Genomic DNA, 17,716 nt, shown 5'->3' on the forward strand with positions numbered 1-17,716 from the left:
TCATCATCCATCCTTCCTGTACAGTATAAGTGAAGATCGTTGGAGTTTGAGGGCTCTCTGGCTTTTAGGCCATATTCATCTCTTCCCTCACTGTCTTTTTGTCAGAGGCATCCACACACACACACAGTGCCAGTTCTCAGTTCATTTCTGGTTTGATTGCCTGAATTTCCTTGGTTTCATTGTTGCTTTTTTCCCCTGGCGTGCCTGAACTGTCCAGTCAGGGGCAGAGCGACTCTTGCCAAGGAATTTTCTCATGCTGTCACTCAATATGAAACCTGATTTTTGCTGATCCCTCGCTGGGGATTTTTTAAGTGCTCTCAAGCCCTCATTCGTAAGAGGTTGAAGGAGCCCCGGGCCAGGCTCTCACCCTGGGGGACACGGGGACACTGCTGGGAGGTCCCTGTCCCCCTCTCCCAGCCCCCAGGGCCCTGTCCCCCCTGTCCCTGTGTCAGGCTCTGGGGGTCTATCTCATGGAACATCCTCTGGGGGAGGCTGTGGCACTGGGGGGCAGGGGGGACCTGGGGGGGACAGGGGACCCTGCTGTGCACAAGCAGCGTTGGACTTCTCTGGGGGAAACTGTGAGGGGGGGCTGGGGTGGAGTCACCTCCCCAGTGACCTCACACAACTCCCCTGTGATGTCACACAGCTACCTGTGATGTCACACAGCTACCTGTGATGTCACAGAGCCCCTCTGGGATGTCACAGTTCACACTGTGATGTCAAACAATCTGCCCTTGGGTGTCACACCAGCATTCTGCGACATCACAACCTGCTCTGTGATGTCACAATCCAGCTGGGATGTCACAACCCTGTGATGTCACAAGCCACTCTGGGATTTCACAGCCTTCTCTGTGACATCACACAGCCTGCTCCATGATGTTACAAAGCCACACTGTGATGTCACATCCTGCTCTCTGATGTCCGACAGAGCCATCCTCTATGATGGCAGAGTCTGCTCTGCAGCCACACAGCCCTCTTTGTGATGTCACAACCCACTCTGTGGCACAGCCTGCTTTATGATGTCACATCACCACTGTGTGACATTACATCCTGCCCAATGATGTCACACAACCAACCGGTGATTTCACAGCCCAGTCTGTGATGTCACAGCCAGCTCTGTGATGTCTCAACCCACTCTGTGACCTCACAGCCCTCTGTCTGGCTTGATCAGAGAAGCTGTGCCTTGATGTCTGAGTGGGGACAACACTGGTCTTCAAAGCCCAAACCAATCGTGTCTCTCCTCACTCACCTGGGACCTGCTTTGCTTGCACAACTGGCTGCACTCAAGCAAAGAGGGGTTTTTATATTTTATATTTTGAAGCAATCTCAAACTCCTAAGTTTCCCCACTGAAAAGAGACACCCTCCTCAAGTGTGTGCCAAGCCCAAGCTGCCACCAAGGAGATTCCTCTTCCCCAAGGCAGAACCCTGCAAGGAATGTTTTAGACACACATGAAGTTCTGCAATAAACACAAATCCAGAGTTGGCTGAAGGCACAATTAGAGCAACTGCTGAAGGACAGACAAGCTTTGAACTCCTTGCAGCTCAAAGCACCAAGGGGATTGTTGAGAGGTGTGTGAGTGAGCCAAGAGTGAGGGGAAGGGAAATGCAGAGAGCCCTGGAAGTGCTTGTGTGCAGCCAGGCTGCTGGGAAGGGCACTGCAGGCCTGCCCTGGGCCAGCTGTGAGGGTGGATTCTCATGCCAACCTGCACTGGGCCATTGCAAGGGGCTGTTGCCATGGCCACTTCACTGACCCCACGGCAGCAGCCCATTGCTCAGGGCTGGTGTCACTGCCCAGAGGCACAGGGGATCCATGGCTGGGGTTTGTGCCATGGCCACCTGCCCTGTGCAGCGCTGGCTGGGCAGGCGCCGCGGAACCAGCAGCAAAGCCCAGTGCCAGGGCCAAAGGCCAGGTCAGCCAGACAGAAAGGGTCAGTGCTGGGGACTGTTTCCATGGCAACCACCATAGGGCATCATTGGTACAGAGGTTGCCATGGCAACCAGCACAAAGCCCCCTTCCCACTCTCCAATGCCATGACAACCTGCAGGAGACACTTTGCTGAGGTTGGGTCCATGGCAAACAACCTTTGCCCTGCTGGGATGGGGATTGTCACGGTCAGAAAGCAGCCTGTGGAGCCGTGGTGATGCTGGATGGCCATGGGGTGCTGCTTTGGGTGGGGCAGAGGGAATTTCCTTCCCAGGGCTTTCTTGGGGCTGTGCTTTGGGGCTGTGCTGAGCACAGGGTTGATCACACACAGATGGTTTTGTTCTCGCTGAGCTTGCACAGAGCCAAGGCCTTTCCTGCCCCTCGTCCAGCCATGCTGGGGAGGGGCTGGGGGTGTGGGGGAGCTGGGGAGGGGACACAGGGCGACAGGTGACCCCAACTGACCCTGGGGATATCCCAGACCACAGGACATCAGGCTCAGTGTATAATGTGGGGGGAACAAGGAGGAAGGGGGGACATTTGGAGTGATGGTTTTTGTCTTCCCATGGAACACTTGGGCAGGAGGGGATCCTATTTTGCTGGTGGGCAGGGTGAGCCCAAAGACACAGACACCAACTGAAGGATTGGCATAATTTATATAATTGGCATAATTTATATAATGCAAAAGTGCAACGAATTACAAAAGGAGAAGCTCAGCAAAGCACATGATCATTAGCAAATTATCACAAAAGTAGAAGCTCATCAACAATGTACCCAATCATCACCACAAAAGATTGCCAATAATGATTTAGAAAGATCCACCACCAGTTACCCTCAGACTTTACCATCACCCAGACCCACACATCAGCTGGGGAAGCTGTCACAGCCAAGGGCTGCAGAGCCACTCTGGACACTGGGAATTCCTGCAGCTGTGTCCAGCCACAGGTGAGGCTTCCAACCTCAGCTTGGATAGTGCTGAACAAACAAACTGACAGCACTTCCAGTGCAGGAACATCTGGATTCATTCTCTCCTCTTGGATTCTCCCAAAGCCTGGCCAGGGCTCAAGGAGGAACCAAGGCAGTTGACTTTGTTCCTACAACCCCAAACAAAGCCAGATGTGGCACTGTCTGGTTTCTAAATACAGAAAGGTAAATTCAGGTTTCACCAGTGAACAGATACATAGATCATTTTGCTAATAATGCTTTGTTAATGAGCAGATACAAATAACATTTGATTGGAAGGTTCATCTAGAGGTCAGCTTTGGCTCAGGGCCTGTTGTTCAGGCCTTGGTACTTCAATTGGTCCTTTGAGCTACAGATGAACTACAACCTTCCTAATAATTCTTTCAATAACAGAGTCTAAGATTTAGGTATTAGGTGTAAAGGCAATTACACCTAATTGTTCTTCAATTAAATGCTGTTCAAGTTCATTACTCAGGACTATAATTGGCAATCCTTTTGAAACATGCCTAATTAGTTCCTATTCTCTGCTCTTTATCAAATCCCCTTTTTTCTTGAGGCTGTGTCTCTTTTCAGACAAGTCTCAGTGCTCCATTTCTCAGCACAAAGTGTTACAACAACTCTAACATGGAATCATAACACACCAAGTGCACACACTGCCATGATTACAGTGACTGCCACAAATGCATTTCACAGCAGCCTCCAGTTTGGCAGCCATCAAGCCAAGCCCACCCAGATGAATTTTCTTCTTTCTGCCATTCTTCTACTGCTCTTTCTATTGAGTTCATTCCTGACTGTTGGACTTCAAACCCATCACTGATACAAGTGCAACATTCCTGTCCTAGAATAGCACAGGCTCCTCCCTGGGCAGCAAACAGATAATCCAAGGCCATGTGGCTCTGCACAGCTCCCATTTGTGTTTGTTGGAGCTCATAGGATGTGCTATTCAATATTTTAGCAGTATCATTTGCTACTTCTTCTAATAATCTATTTAGCTCCTTAACGTAAACTCCATAGGACAAGGCAATGCACATGGGGCACAGGGTGAACCAGAATCTTTGGCTTTCTGGAATCAAAGGCACTCTTTGGGTGGAAAATATTTTCATAGCCCCAACTCCTCCCTGTGATTGTTGCCAAAGTACCCAAAAGGGTGGCACTGCAGCTGAGAGTGGTGTAACAGTGACCCTGAGCAGCCCCAGCACCCCAAGCTCTACTGACATTGTGAGTGATGTTCCAGCACAGAAATCCTTTCACACTGTGGCCTCTAGCTATAACAGGGTAGGTTTCTCCTGAAGGCAAATCCTAGTGAATCCTGTAAAATTGATAAATGTATTCCTCTGGTCCACAGCACAGTTTAATTATCCCTTCACTGACTCCACTATGAGTCAGAGCCCATTGAGAGAGTTCTGGTCACCCTGTAGCGTGGGCCTTCCAAGGGAATCCTGTTCCTCCCAACATTAATTGAGAACATACCCAGCAATTAGTTACACTGAGTATTTTAGTTACATTAATCTTTACATTTTCCATAAGAATTGTCATGACTAATCCCTTGGTGAAACTCCAGAGGTGTTTCTGGCAAACAAAGATTCTGGTTGACTACCAACATACAATTTACAGACATAAGCAGTACCTTAGTGAGAAGGTTATTCATTCTTTTTCTTCAATCTCATTTGAGTTAGGAACAATAATTCCATTGTCCATGGAGCTGGCTCCTTTCTAATTCCAGAATAATGCCCCAAGGTCCTTTGCTGTTCAGTTTCACTGCTGTGTCTGTGGGTAACAAGGCTTGGTGGGTCCTTTCCCCTTCGGCTGGAGAGCTGCCAGCTCCCAGTCCTTGAGGTGCTCCAGGCTCCTGGCTGGAATTCGTGTGGAAGGCACTCAGGGTCACATCAGCCTTCACATGGAGCCCTGTGGATCAGAGCATTTTCCAAAGGGAACGTTGGGGCAAACAGGGAGATTTGGTCTGGCAGGATCTGTGAAACAGCATCCTATAACATCTACTTGTTCTCCCATGGAACACTTGGCTGCAGGGACATATTCCCATTGCTCTTGCCCAGGTTTCAGGATTAAAACAGTGTTTTAATTTCCCCAGAACTGTTCCTTCAGCTGGCTCAGGAGGGCGAATTGGCCTCTGGACCCACACCTTGGCTGCATCATTAGGACTGCTGGATTCAAACCCTTTATCTCCACAAGCAGTAGAGATTTGCAGTAGATCTCCTATTTTCACAATTGTTTTTAAAACTACAATATCAATAATCATCCTACCCTCTCATGGGGTTGCATAATCCAATGTTGTTCACTATTGTTTAATAGAAGTACTTGAATTTCTCCTCGATAATCTGTATCAATTTCTCCTCCCATGACATGAACACTTTTCAAAGCCAAGCTCCAGTGAGCAGTTATCAAACCAGAGTGTCCTGGAGGATCTGAATTCCTGTTTTGGTATTGATAACTCTCATTTGCTTCTGATTTATCCTCATTAAATCTAATGCATAAAGATCCAGCCATGCAGCTCCTGGAGTGGACATCTAAGGGGTTCTCCATCAGGAAAGGTTCCCATCTCCTCTTTTTTTCATCTGCTCTTTTAACAAACCCTCCATCCGTTCAACAAATCCTACAGCTTGTGCATAGATTGGTATATGAAAAACCCAGCAGCCTTAATCACTTTATTTCTCACAGTAACAGACAAAGGATTCCATATCACAATATCAGAAAACCCTATGAAAATAGCCAATTTCATCCCATCCTCCTTTATTCATGATACATAAACTCGCCAATTTTCCCACTGACGTTCAGGTCCTGGCCAAACATTTTCTGTAGGGTATTTAGTATTACATCCCTGAGCAGCAAAAGGTAACAAATTATTAGTGTCAGCATTATTTCACATTATTATTTAGTTTGTATATATATATATATATATACATATTTTAATTATATTTTTACATATAAGTTTTATTTTATATATTTATTTATTTATTTATTTATTATATTATTTCACTTGCACAAGGAAATCTGAGCTCAAGATTAAAAACTTCTGCTGCTCCATGTGGGAGCAACAATTCCAAAAACAATTGTTCCTTCTGTTGGTGCTTTTTACAATATACTGTTAACAAAATTTATCCTCATCTTCCCAAACTCACAAGATCTTTTCCTTTTTCTGTATGCAATTTTGGATGCATTTTAATACATCCAGCAGATCAGATTCTCTTAGCTGACTTCCCCATTGCTCACACAGTGCTCTGACCTCAGCCCACTCCAGAGCCAGAGAACTATAGGGAAGGTCTTCCCAAGGAGGAATCTTGGATGGGAATGATTCCTTGCATTTATATTTAAAAAGTGACATTTTGCTGTGATCTGGACAGACTATGCCAATTTTGTTTTACCAGTGGGCAGGGCCAGCACCAAAGACACAGACACCAACTGAAGGAATCAGTGCAATTTCCTATATTCAAAGCAGCAAAGAATCACAACAGGAGAAGCTCAGCAATGCACCCAATCATCACCACAAAAGATTGCCTGTAATGATTTAGAAAGATCCATCACCAGTTACCCTCAGACTTTACCATCACCCAGACCCACACATCAGCTGGGGAAGCTGTCACAGCCAAGGGCTGCAGAGCCACTCTGGACGCTGGGAATTCCTGCAGCTGTGTCCAGCCACAGGTGAGGCTTCCAACCTCGCTGGGAGAGTGCTGAACAAACAAACTGACAGCACTTCCAGTGCAGGAACATCTGGATTCATTCTGCTGTTTGGTTTCTCCCAAAGCCTGGCCAGGGCTCAAGGAGGAACCAAGGGAGTTGACTTTGACCATACACCCCCAAATCAGGCCAGATTTCAGATTTTGTTACCTTGTTTAGCTTCTAAACACAGAAAAGTCAATGTTTCACTAATGAGTGGATACATCTATCACAATGTTAATGATCACGCATATTTCAGTAATGAGTGGATACAAAGATAACCTTTGGTTGGAAGGTTCATGGAGAGGTCACCTTTGGCTCAGGGCCTGTTGTTCAGGCCTCAGTCAGGCCTCTTGTTCAGGCCTTGGCACTTCAGGGATGTGGTTTAGTGCTGGGCTGAGAGTGCTGGGTGAATGGCTGGGCTTGATAAGCTCAGAGATCCTTTCCAACAGAAAGGATTCTATAATTCCAGAATTCTATCTGCTGGATTTAGCTTGGTCAATGTTAGTGGAATTAGTTTGCTCAGAAAGTTCCCTCTTGGTCAGCTCTTGAGGCCTAAGGCTTCAGGCCCTTTAGCTCCTGGCGCTAAGCTGCTCATGGTGGACGAGATGACTCAGAGAGAAGAATACAGTTCATCCAATTCCTTCTGGGACACTGAGAGGGGAGGGTGTGGAAACAGGAGCATTGCTTGGTGTTAACTCCTCTCTGCCCTTCAGGTCTTTCAGTGCTCTGAAACAGCCAAGAGCTTTCTTCAGGAGTGCAATGAAGCAGCTGTTCCTTCTGCCAGGTCTGGCTCTCTCCAGTCTCTGCACTTGACTGCTTTTGTCCCTCTTGCTGTGCCCTCTGTTCCCCCTCTGCTCGCTGGCTGCTGCCCAGGACTGTGGAACTGGCCCAGATCAAGTGCTCAAGATCCTCATTTCTCTGCCCTTGGAGCTGCCTGGGCACAGCAGCCTTTTCCATCTGCAAGCTCCATATGGACAGGGAGTGCCCAGCTCCGTTCCTTGCACAACCTGCAGGAGCCCAGGGCTGCCATCTCAAGTCCCTGCTGGCACTGAGGGCTCCCAGGTGCCTCAGGCTGCTGTGACACCACTGCAAACACGAGGCAAGAGTGGCAGGGGCTGTGCTCAAAGTCAGCTCCATTTGCTGCTGCTGCTGCTGCTGCTGCTGTGGGTCATTTGTCCAGCCCTGCCCCAGACTCAGGGATCAGCTCCAGGCACTGCTGCTGCTCCCTCAGGATCAGCCACAATTTGGTTGTTGCTCTCAATGCCAGCAGAAGCAGTGGCTGAAGCAGGAGGTGCTGACAGTGCCCCAAGCCCCGGGGCAGCAGGAAGTGAGCTGCTTCACATGAGAACCAGGAGCAAAGGGCATTTCGTTTTTAGGACAGGTTTTCTGTTTTAGGGAAAAAAAGTGGAAAAGAAAAAAAAAAACTTGATGAAATGTGAAAGATAAAACCAATTCTCAAGTGGGTAGTGTAAAATCTTCTGTAACTTTGGATTAAGAAGTAACTGATCTTCTGTAAAAGGGAACTCAGTTATTGACTTTGTGCTGATAGCATGGATCTATCTCACTGACCTCAGCAGCCTTTTTAAACAGATTTTGGGGCTTTGTTTCCAATATTAAGTTATTTTAAATTCTGGTTGAAGCAATAAGAAATTGCTTTTTGCCCTGCCATTTCCAAGCAGGACTGGGAATCGAAATTCTGCTGAACCCCATCTCATTAAGAAGATGCCCTTCCTTCTCACCCTGTGAATGAGCTGTACATTCCCTCTGAAATTGTCAGTGGTTTCATAAAGATGCAAAGTCCCACTTACAGCTTTTTGCTCTGGTTGGGAAGTGGAGAAGGGCAATTCTTCATCCATCAACTCCAGACTGCACTGCCTTAGGAACAACAGCCCACTCGCCAGGTTTGGCTCACTTGTGGTACTTCTAGAGGAGGAAGAAAGTGCAATTGCACAATTCCAACCCAAAACGGAATGAAGGGTGGGACAGACAAAACATCCTGTGGAGATACAGGCGTTCTGCTGGGACTGTGGAGTGTTTAGGTTCTGGCCAATTGATGTGTATCCCTCTCTGCAATCTCTGGGCCTGCAGGAGAGTCTCACTCACCTGCACAAGCACAAAGCTCTGTCGGTGTGCTCAGAACAGGCTCGTCTGATGCAAAGCTGTCAGAGCAATGGGAGGGCAGAGCAGGCCCAGCTGTGCCCAGGGCTGAGCCCCAGCAGAGCCCTGGCAGAGCCCAGAGCAGCCTCAGCATCCTCAGAGCCCTGCTGGAAGCAGAGAAACCAGAAACTGCCCATCAGCTGAAGGCTCCTGTCCCCCTTGTCCCAACTGCCTGCAGTGCCCAGGCCATGCTGGCTGTGCTCAGAGCTGTGCCCAAACCTCCCCATCATTGTTGCCTGTGGGAGGAGAGCAGGAGGGCAGGACATGTGCCCAGCCTCCAGCCAGCCATGGCAGATCCACCTCCTCAGCAGCTGCCCAGAGCCAAAGAGCAGCTTGGCAGACAACTGAAGAAGTTGTTGCATCCACCCCAGCAAAAGGGGAAAACTTTTGGTGCCAATGCACACTTTTGGTGTGCAATGCACAGATGTGGGAGCATCCCCAGGTGTTGAACTCACCTGTAAATCAGGTGTGGAGCATGCCTTTGAAGAAAGCGCCTGAGTCAAAGCTGATCATCTTCAGCTTGCACATCGCCAGGTTGAGGAAGAGGTTGTCATCCTTGAGGTCCTCCTTGGTGTCTCCAGCTGCAGCTCCACCTGGTACAGCTTCTCCAGGGGCTCCTGCTCCTTCCCTGGGGGCCACACCAGGCTGTCAGTGTTCTGCCCAGGGCCCCAGACAACAATGAACCAGACAAGCGAAACCAGGGTGGATGGTGGCCACCAGTGCTTGCCAGAGCAGATCTCCAGCTCAGCTCCAGCACAAGAGCTGCAAGTTCCCTTCTGATGATCCCTGCTCAGAGCTACAAGCAGGTCAAAAAAAGTCTGGTTTGCTTTGCTTCTTATTGCCAAGAGATGTGCGGAACTGTTACCTGCCAGGCCCCTGGATCAAACCGTGCACGTGGATCTCTCCCATCTTCTAGGGCACATGAACATCCTGCATCCAGGGATCATCGAAGAGGTCTTCCAACGATGGCCTGTCCAAGGGTTGCATGGACAGACACCTCTTAATAACATCTTGGCACTCTGTGAAGAGAAACCAGAAACTGCCAGTCCGTTGGAGAAGGGTCCTGTCAGATGTGCCCCCTCCCTGTTCCCATGCCCAGGCCATGCTGGGTGTGCTCAGAGCTGTGCCTAAACTTCCCCATGGATTCTCTGTTTTGGAGGAGAGCAGGACATGTGCCTCCTCCTCAGCAGCTGCCAGAGCGGGATGCTCATGAGCCTGCTGCTCTCTCCCAACACTGCTATTCCCCCTGTGCCACAGAGATGAGGATCCACCTTGAGAAAGCCGTCGTGGGAACAAGATCCGCCCCCAGATGATCTTCCGGCCCCTCCTGAATGGGTGCTTCCCAACGACCAGGTGGTACAGCAGGAGGCCCAGGGACCAGATCGTTGCTGCCTCGCCGTGGTAGCATCTGAGCTGGGTCCATTCTGGTGGGCTGTAGGACAGGGTTCCTGTGGAATACAGATGGAGTTCATCAGGGGATGCTGCTGCTCCCAGAGCCTCGCCCCAGCATCCCTGGGCATGTGGGGGCTGCACCAGGGGAACACAGGGTGACCTGCTGCCCTCTCGCCAGCACCTGTTACTCATGGACAAACTTGGGGTTGGAAAAGAAGCCCCTGGGGTTGGAATGAGGCAGCAGAAGCCCTGGGGAGGTGCAATCATGACATGCAAAGTAAAACCATTCCCAGTGGTGGGAAAACCACACTCTCATCCCTCCCTGCATTGCCCCCAAATAACAATTACAAGCCAAGGCAAACAAGGAGACTGGAGCAGTCCAAGTCCTTCCTCACCTGCACACCAAACTGGCTGGGGCATGGGGTCTGACCCCCCTCACTGCTGCACTCATTGGGGTTTTTGTTGGACTGGCTGCCCCAGCCCCAGCCCAGGGCACAGTGGGAGTGAAGGTGCTCAACAGGGCTGCAAGCTGCCCCCCTTCTACCCCCACCCCAAAGTAACTTTGCTGAAGAGTTAATCCCATGCCTGGCAGCAAGAGAGGAGGCCCTGGTGCTACACCCAGGCTGGGCCATGAGATGCCCGGGAGCATCCCCTGGGAGGGCTCACCTGCAAATTGGGTGTAGGCTGTGTCTTGGAGGAAGGTGCCACAGCCAAAATCAATCAACTTGGCCTGTCCGGTGCACAGGTCGATGAGGATGTTCTGTGGTTTAATGTCCCTGTGCAGGACCCCGCAGCTGGTGCAGTGCCGCACGGCCTCCAGCACCTGGCGGAACATCCCCCGTGCCTCCTCCTCCGGCAGGAACCTCCGCTCTGCCAGGAAATCCCAGAGGTCCTGACACCGCTCCGGGCGCTCCAGCACCAACAGGTAGTCGTTGGGGAGCTCAACCCACTCCAGGAGCTGGACGATGCCATGGAACCCAGTGGACACTTTGTCCAGCAGCACGATCTCCAGGGGTGCTCTGGTGCCATCGGGCTGCAGGAGGACCACGATGCCATCAGTGGGGCTGAAGCTGTGTCGGGGCTCTGGAACCCCTCACCCAGCCCGGGATGATCTGCCTCCCCCGCTCACCCCTCGCCCGCTCTCCCTCCAGGACTCCTGGCGGTTTCCACCCTGCCGGGCCCAGGCTTATCCCCGCCCGGCATGCCCCGGGTTCTGCCGCTGGCCCCGCGCACTCACCAGCTCGCCCCAATGACGGATGCGGTTCCGTGACACACTTTTGATGGCCACCTGCAAGCCAAGGGGAGCAGCAGGCTCAGCTCGCTGCCCGCTCTCCTCCTCGTCCTCCGCCCGCCCTGCCGAGCCCCACCCTCCTCCTCCTCCTCCTCCTCCGCTAGCCACTCACCGGGGCGCCGTCCGCTAGCCGCGTCCCCGCGTAGACGCTGCCGAACCCGCCTGTCCCCAGCAGCTCACCCAGCCGGTACCGCTCCTGCAGGGCCTCCTGCGCCTTCCCTGCGGGCGACACGCGGCCGTCAGCGCTCGGCCCGGGGCCACACACGGCCCCCGACCGCCTCTCAGCCGCCCCGAGCCGGGCATCCCCCTCTGAACGGGGCACGGGCGGCTCGGGGCCGGCGGCCGGACTGCCGAGCGGCGGAGCTCGGGCCGGGGAAGGCGCAGCGGAGGCGGCGGGAGCGGCCGAGCCGCGTGTGTCCTCCGCGGGCCCCGGGAGGAGCCGGAGCCGGGATCGGGGTCGGGGCTGGGGCTGGGGTCGGCACCGGACCCTGCGTCGGGACAGCGGGGGCCAGGCTCGGGACAGGCGGAGCCAAAGGGTGACGATGCCGCCCCAGCCCCAGCCACTGATGCCCGCCCAGCAGCGCCACAGCCAGGCTCGCCAGAGCCGGGCGGAGCCGAGAGCGCGGCGGGACGCCCAGGGGCGGGGAGGGGACAGCCCCGGCCGGGGCCGGGGACGAGCCTGGGGCATGGCCCGGGCTGGCAGGGGGAGAGGGACACCGGGAAAGGAGGGGACACAGGGAAAGGGACAGCGGGAGAGGCTGTGGGACAGGGGGAGAGGGAGAGGACGAGCAGGGGAAAGGGACGGAGAGAGTCGTAGAGTCTCTTCTTTCGCTGCCGCCGCTGCTGCCACTGCCGTCGCTGCCGCCGCTGCAACTGAAGCTCCGGGGCCGTTAGTCCCAGTGGCCATATGTCCGAGTGGCCGTTTGTTCGTTCCCCGCTCGCCCCCGCGCGCCCCACGGCCGAGCCCCGCGCGCCCCCGGGGGCAGCCCCTGAGTCTGTCCAAACACGGGAACTTTGCCGTGTTCAGCCCAGGTCCGGAGGCTTGACTGCTGCACAGTGGCACAGCAATCCGCTTGGCTGCTGTTGTGGATTGTCCCTGCTGAGGGTCAAACACTAGTGGAGCACATTGCCTGACTCTAGAATTCGTGCCTCACCCAAGCACTGCAATTATGTCTCCAGCATTGTTTTCCAAGCAAAACAAGGGAAGACAAACTGCGTGTAACTCATGATTTTTCAGAGAGTCTAAAACTTGCTAAGTCATAGATCTTAGAGGTGAGGTCCATTTGCAATTAATGGCATGGAGAAGTGTTGCAACATGGAAAAGAGAAGCATAAAAGTTTTCAGGAAAGTCAGACGTCTTCCTTGTCCTAGTTTTGTTATGGGCACTACTGGCTCCCTCCTTTCCGGGGAAGCTCTTCCTGCTCAGCCACTCTAAGGCAGCCCTGGCCAGGGCCCAGGGAACCTGGCCCTTGGCTTGCTTTTCTCTTTGCTTTTCTCCCTGGTGGGAGGGGATGGAAAGGGGGCTTAGGCAGGATGCTCCCCCTCACCTGCGCGGTGAGGACTCCCCTGGCCCATCCCAAAGTACTGAGGGTTGGCTTGATACTCCTTCCTTGGGCTGGAGAAGAAAAAGAGGTTTTGATGTCTAAGAGCAGGTTTTGCAGAATGCCCAATGGCATCTGGAGCTCGTTCCTCAGCTGGAGAAGCATGTCAGCAGCTGGAGAGCAGCTCCAGATCAGCAAAGGCCAGAGCAGCAAGAGCGGAGTCTGGTGCTGTGAGCATGTGGCAGGGCTGGGCAAGTGCTGTGGGGCCAGGTGTCCTCTCCATGCCCCCCCAGCTGATGGTTGATGCTCCTCTGGCAGGGGAAGGAGTTCTTAGTGCATCAGGGGAGCATGATGTGGCCAAGTGGACTCGGAGGTCCCTGTGGTCCTCCCCAGCGTGGAAGCATGTTTCAGGCAGCTCAGCCAGTTTTTGCTGGGGGAGAAAAGGTGGCCAGGTGCATCTCTGCTGGGAGCTGCTGGCTCGTTTCCAAAGGTGGTGGTTGTTCACTGTTATATTTATTGACGAGCCTCTAGCATAGCTATTTTTGCCTGTGCTATGATCAGTGTTGCAGACAGTCCCGCTAGCTGCACTTTGGTAGCTGAAACTGCCCACCCACTTGTAACCGTCGATGGAAGATGTTGGGGTTTTAAGTGTTCTGGACTAAAAGCAATAATAACTAGTGCCTTAATGCAGGCTGCCTCTTGTCTGCTCTAACCCTGTGCATAGAAGTGGGAGCCAGGCTCCAAGTCCTTTTCAAATGTGATTGGACTTATTCTGCTGAAGCAACAAAAATGGACTACATCATGTATTTACCATGTAAGAATCTTTATAACAACAACAATCTGTAGAACGTATTTACATAAGAACCTATCTAACAACAATATGTAAAACGTATTTACAGAAGATAAAACTTTCTAAAAACTACGTAGGAAAAACAACTGAAGAACTCTCGCAAAAAACGTATGTACAGGTGGGTGGCATCCACGCCTCAGATCGCCGTCAGTCCTGGAAGAAAAGCAAGCAGCACGGTCACTGCAGTCAGGCCCTGAGGGTTTGTTCCCTGTGCCCCCAGGCTGGCACACGCTGGCAGAGCAGGACTGTGCCGCCAGCACTGAGCCCGGCTGGGGCTGGGAGCTGGGCCCAGCTGCTGGGACGGGGCTGGCGTGGCCCAAAGCAAGCGCAGGGCAGGCCGGGGCTGGTGCATGTGAATCCACCAGAATGCAGGGATGCCCCGGGTCCCCGTGTCCCTGAGCAGGGCCACCCAGCCCAGCCCCAGCCTGACTGCAGGGGAGCCACTGTGCCTGTGGGCAGGGCATGGGCAGCACATGCCTGTCCTGCTGCCTGTGTCGGTCTTCATCCCAAGACCATGTCCTCCTCCTCATCTTTCTCGTCAACTTCCATTTCCTCAACACTATCTTCCATTTCCACCTCCATATCTTCATCCATCTCCTCTTCCTCCACCTCCATCGCTTCATCCATGTCCTCCTCCTCCACCTCCATCTCTTCCTCCATCTCATCCTCATCCACCTCCATCTCTTCCTCTATCTCATCCACGTCGACCTCCATCTCCTCCTCTCCATTCTCTTCTATATCTACATCCATGGTCTCCTCTTCATCCATCTTTCTATTGATTTCCATCTCCTCTTTGTTGTCTCTGACAGCCTGCATAGGGAGCAAAACCTCAGAGTGGGGTCCCTGTCCCACAGCATCCCCTCAGAGCTCCAGCCCGCCCGGGCTCTCAGGGGGTGTCCACCTCCATGGAATGGCACTGTACCTCCATTGGGACAAATGGGAGCATCCTGCAGGGATGGATGGCAAAATCCAGGCAGCAGGGAGCGTTCAGGACTGACGGCACTGTCGGGGAACAGGTGACCAGCAGGGTGACAGCGGTGCTCTCAGAGCAGGGCGAAGGACGTGCTGACACAGGGGCGACTGGTTGTGTTGTGCCCTTGGCTGGGCGATGGCAGTCCCAGCTGGAACACCAACTATGACACGACAGCAGATCCAGGACCACACCCCTGTGGACCATGGAAACCACAGAATGATGGAATCCCTGAATGGTTTTCCTTGGGATGGACCCTGAAGATCATCTTGTTGCAACCTGAGCAAGCTCCCAGCAGAGCAGGTTGCTCAGAGTGCTGTCCCAGCTGGCCTTGGGATGTTCCCAGGGATGAGGCATGCACAGGCTCCGTGCACAGCCTGGGCCAGTGCCTCGGCAAACTCAGTGTAAAATACCAGAGTCCTAAAATGCAACCCAAATCAGCCTCATTGGCACATTGGCCCGGCCATGGGTCCATACCCAGCTCAGGTCAGAGCTCCCTGTGCTCCCACAAGCACAGAGCCCAAAGCAAACCCTGACCAAGGGGACACAGCATCTCAGTGTCTGTGCCACGCTGGCTCCCTCCACCCTGGGGTGCCAAAGAGCAAAGATCTTCGCAAAGCATGTCTGGGTCCTGGGCACAGGGGATGCTGCAAAAGCCAGAGGCCCCACTTCTGACACAGAGGTACTTCTGTGGCCCTGCAGCCCAGTTAAAGATGGACAAGTCATACAAATCTTTAGGATGTTTATTGTCAGGATAGAAATTCCTTCATATAAAAGAAGAATTTAAAAACAGCACTCCCTGGCTCTCAGAAATAAATATACATATATATATACACACATATATATTGAGAGAAAGAATAATTACCATTCTGCTATGTGATTATAAAACCAAACAAGATTAATACCAGTCTCCAAACTACTCTGCCAAACCAGTGCAAAGGGATCTAAGAATTCCTGCCGCCCACCTTGCCTTGGGTGCCTAGCTGGGCATCAGACTGGGCATCAGGCATCCTCCTGCTTCCTGCACCGCCCAGCTCTCCTTGCCCCACCACTTGCTAGCAGATGCTGGGACAACAGAAGCTCTCGGGGTGCCACCAGTGTAGGTTTCTTCTCTTGCAAAGCAGCCTGCCAGGCTCTGGGGCGGCTGTGCCATCCAAGTCACTCTGCGGGACACCAGGTGTCACATCTGTCCAATGACCTGCCTGTCCACACGGCTGCTCCCCCTCAGCCCAGACCTACCAAAGAACGACAACTGAACCCCTTGGCTTCGCAGCAGGGGCTTTGCTGGATTTGCCCAAAGGACTCCACCAGGAAGACGTGCTCCTCCAGCGCTGGTGAGGCCATGGCCTGCTGAGAGTTCATGTCTGCCCGCTGGATTTCCACAGCACAGATCTGGATGCCAGCGTTTTGCAACAAAATTGCAAACTCTTTGTTGCAAACTGCCATGGAATAACCAGGAGCAGGGAATTTCTGGGCACAGGATTGCCTGCCGTCCTCATGTTGCATTGTGTTCTGTGTGCAGCACCCATTGCCCCAGCAACCCACAGAGCAGTCCCCATCCCTCACGGCTCATGCTCTTCTCCATGAAAACCACTTTCTGATCGTCCTTCCAAAGCCACAAGACCCCAGCTGTGTGATGCTTGAGGGTGTTGTGGCACATGTTGCATTTTCCCAGCCACAGCAAGGCTCTCCAGTTGGTGTTCCCTGGCAATGGAAAGGAGGGAGATGAGTAGCCCCTGGTCCCCCAGCCTTAGCAGGGTACACAGGGCAGCCAAGCAACAGCTTGAGCCCGGCAAAGCAGCCCTAGTCCCCCAGCAGGTGATGCAAAGCTTTCAGCCTGATGATGAGCTCCATCTATCCTCCATCTATCCCTTCTTCCATCCATGCATGCATGCGTGCATCCATGCCCAGGTGATGGCTCAGGGAGCTCCCCTCAGCTCCGGGGTGCCCGGGAGCAGGGGGTGCCCACAGCCCAGTGCTCCTTAGCGCTGGTGTCTGGTGCCACCTGGTGCAGTGCCATTGGTGAGGCTCTGCAGGGCCACGCAGGCTGGGCCCTGCTCCCAGATGGAATGCCATGGGAAAGAGCCCGGTGGGATCTGTCTCTACAAATACCAAGTGTGTATGGAGCTCAGAGTGGGACCGCTCTGGGCACAGGTACCCCCAACACAGCGCTCGCTCCCACACACCTCCAGGCCAAACAACCTGGAGCAAGTGGAAACCACAACTCTGCAGATGCTGCATGTGCCCAAAAGCGAATGGAAAGAGAGCTGTGGTGTAAAAAATAAAGATTGTTTATTTACAGAAGAGCAGCAACAAAAATGAACTCCAGAACATATTTACATTGTAAGAATCTTTATAACAACAACAATCTATAGAACGTATTTACATAAAAGCCTATCTAACAGCAATGAATTGAACGTATTTACAGAAGATAATGCTACCTAAAATCTACGTAATAAAAAACAACTGAAGAACTCCTTCAAAAACGTATATACAGGTGGGTGGCATCCACGCCTCCCATCGCCGTCAGTCCTGGAAGAAAAGCAAGCAGCACGGTCACTGCAGTCAGGCCCTGAGGGTTTGTTCCCTGTGCCCCCAGGCTGGCACACGCTGGCAGAGCAGGACTGTGCCACCAGCACTGAGCCCAGCTGGGGCTGGGAGCTGGGCCCAGCTGCTGGGACGGGGCTGGCGTGGCCCAAAGCAAGCGCAGGGCAGGCCGGGGGTGGTGCTTGTGCCACCAGAATGCAGGGATGCCCCGGGTCCCCGTGTCCCTGAGCAGGGCCACCCAGCCCAGCCCCAGCCTGTGGGCAGGGGAGCCGCTGTGCCTGTGGGCAGGGCATGGGGAGCACGTGCCTGTCCTGCTGCCTGTGTCGGTCTTCATCCCAAGACCATGTCCTCCTCCTCATCTTTCTCGTCGACTTCCATCTCTTCCTCCATCTCCTCCTCCTCCAT

The 17,716-nt window shown here is 52.9% G+C and overlaps 1 protein-coding gene and 1 pseudogene across 1 annotated transcript in view; both read right to left on the reverse strand.

Moving 5' to 3' along the window:
- Nucleotides 1-17,716, reverse strand: part of LOC146424105 (uncharacterized) — a 261,931-nt gene that overhangs the window by 13,512 nt on the left and 230,703 nt on the right. The window lies entirely within an intron of this gene.
- Nucleotides 9,582-14,442, reverse strand: LOC146424107 (serine/threonine-protein kinase pim-1-like; annotated as a pseudogene).

Source organism: Lichenostomus cassidix, unplaced genomic scaffold, assembly GCF_008360975.1.
Source record: "Lichenostomus cassidix isolate B80296 unplaced genomic scaffold, HeHo_3.0 HiC_scaffold_42, whole genome shotgun sequence".
Taxonomy (NCBI): Eukaryota; Metazoa; Chordata; class Aves; order Passeriformes; family Meliphagidae; genus Lichenostomus; species Lichenostomus cassidix.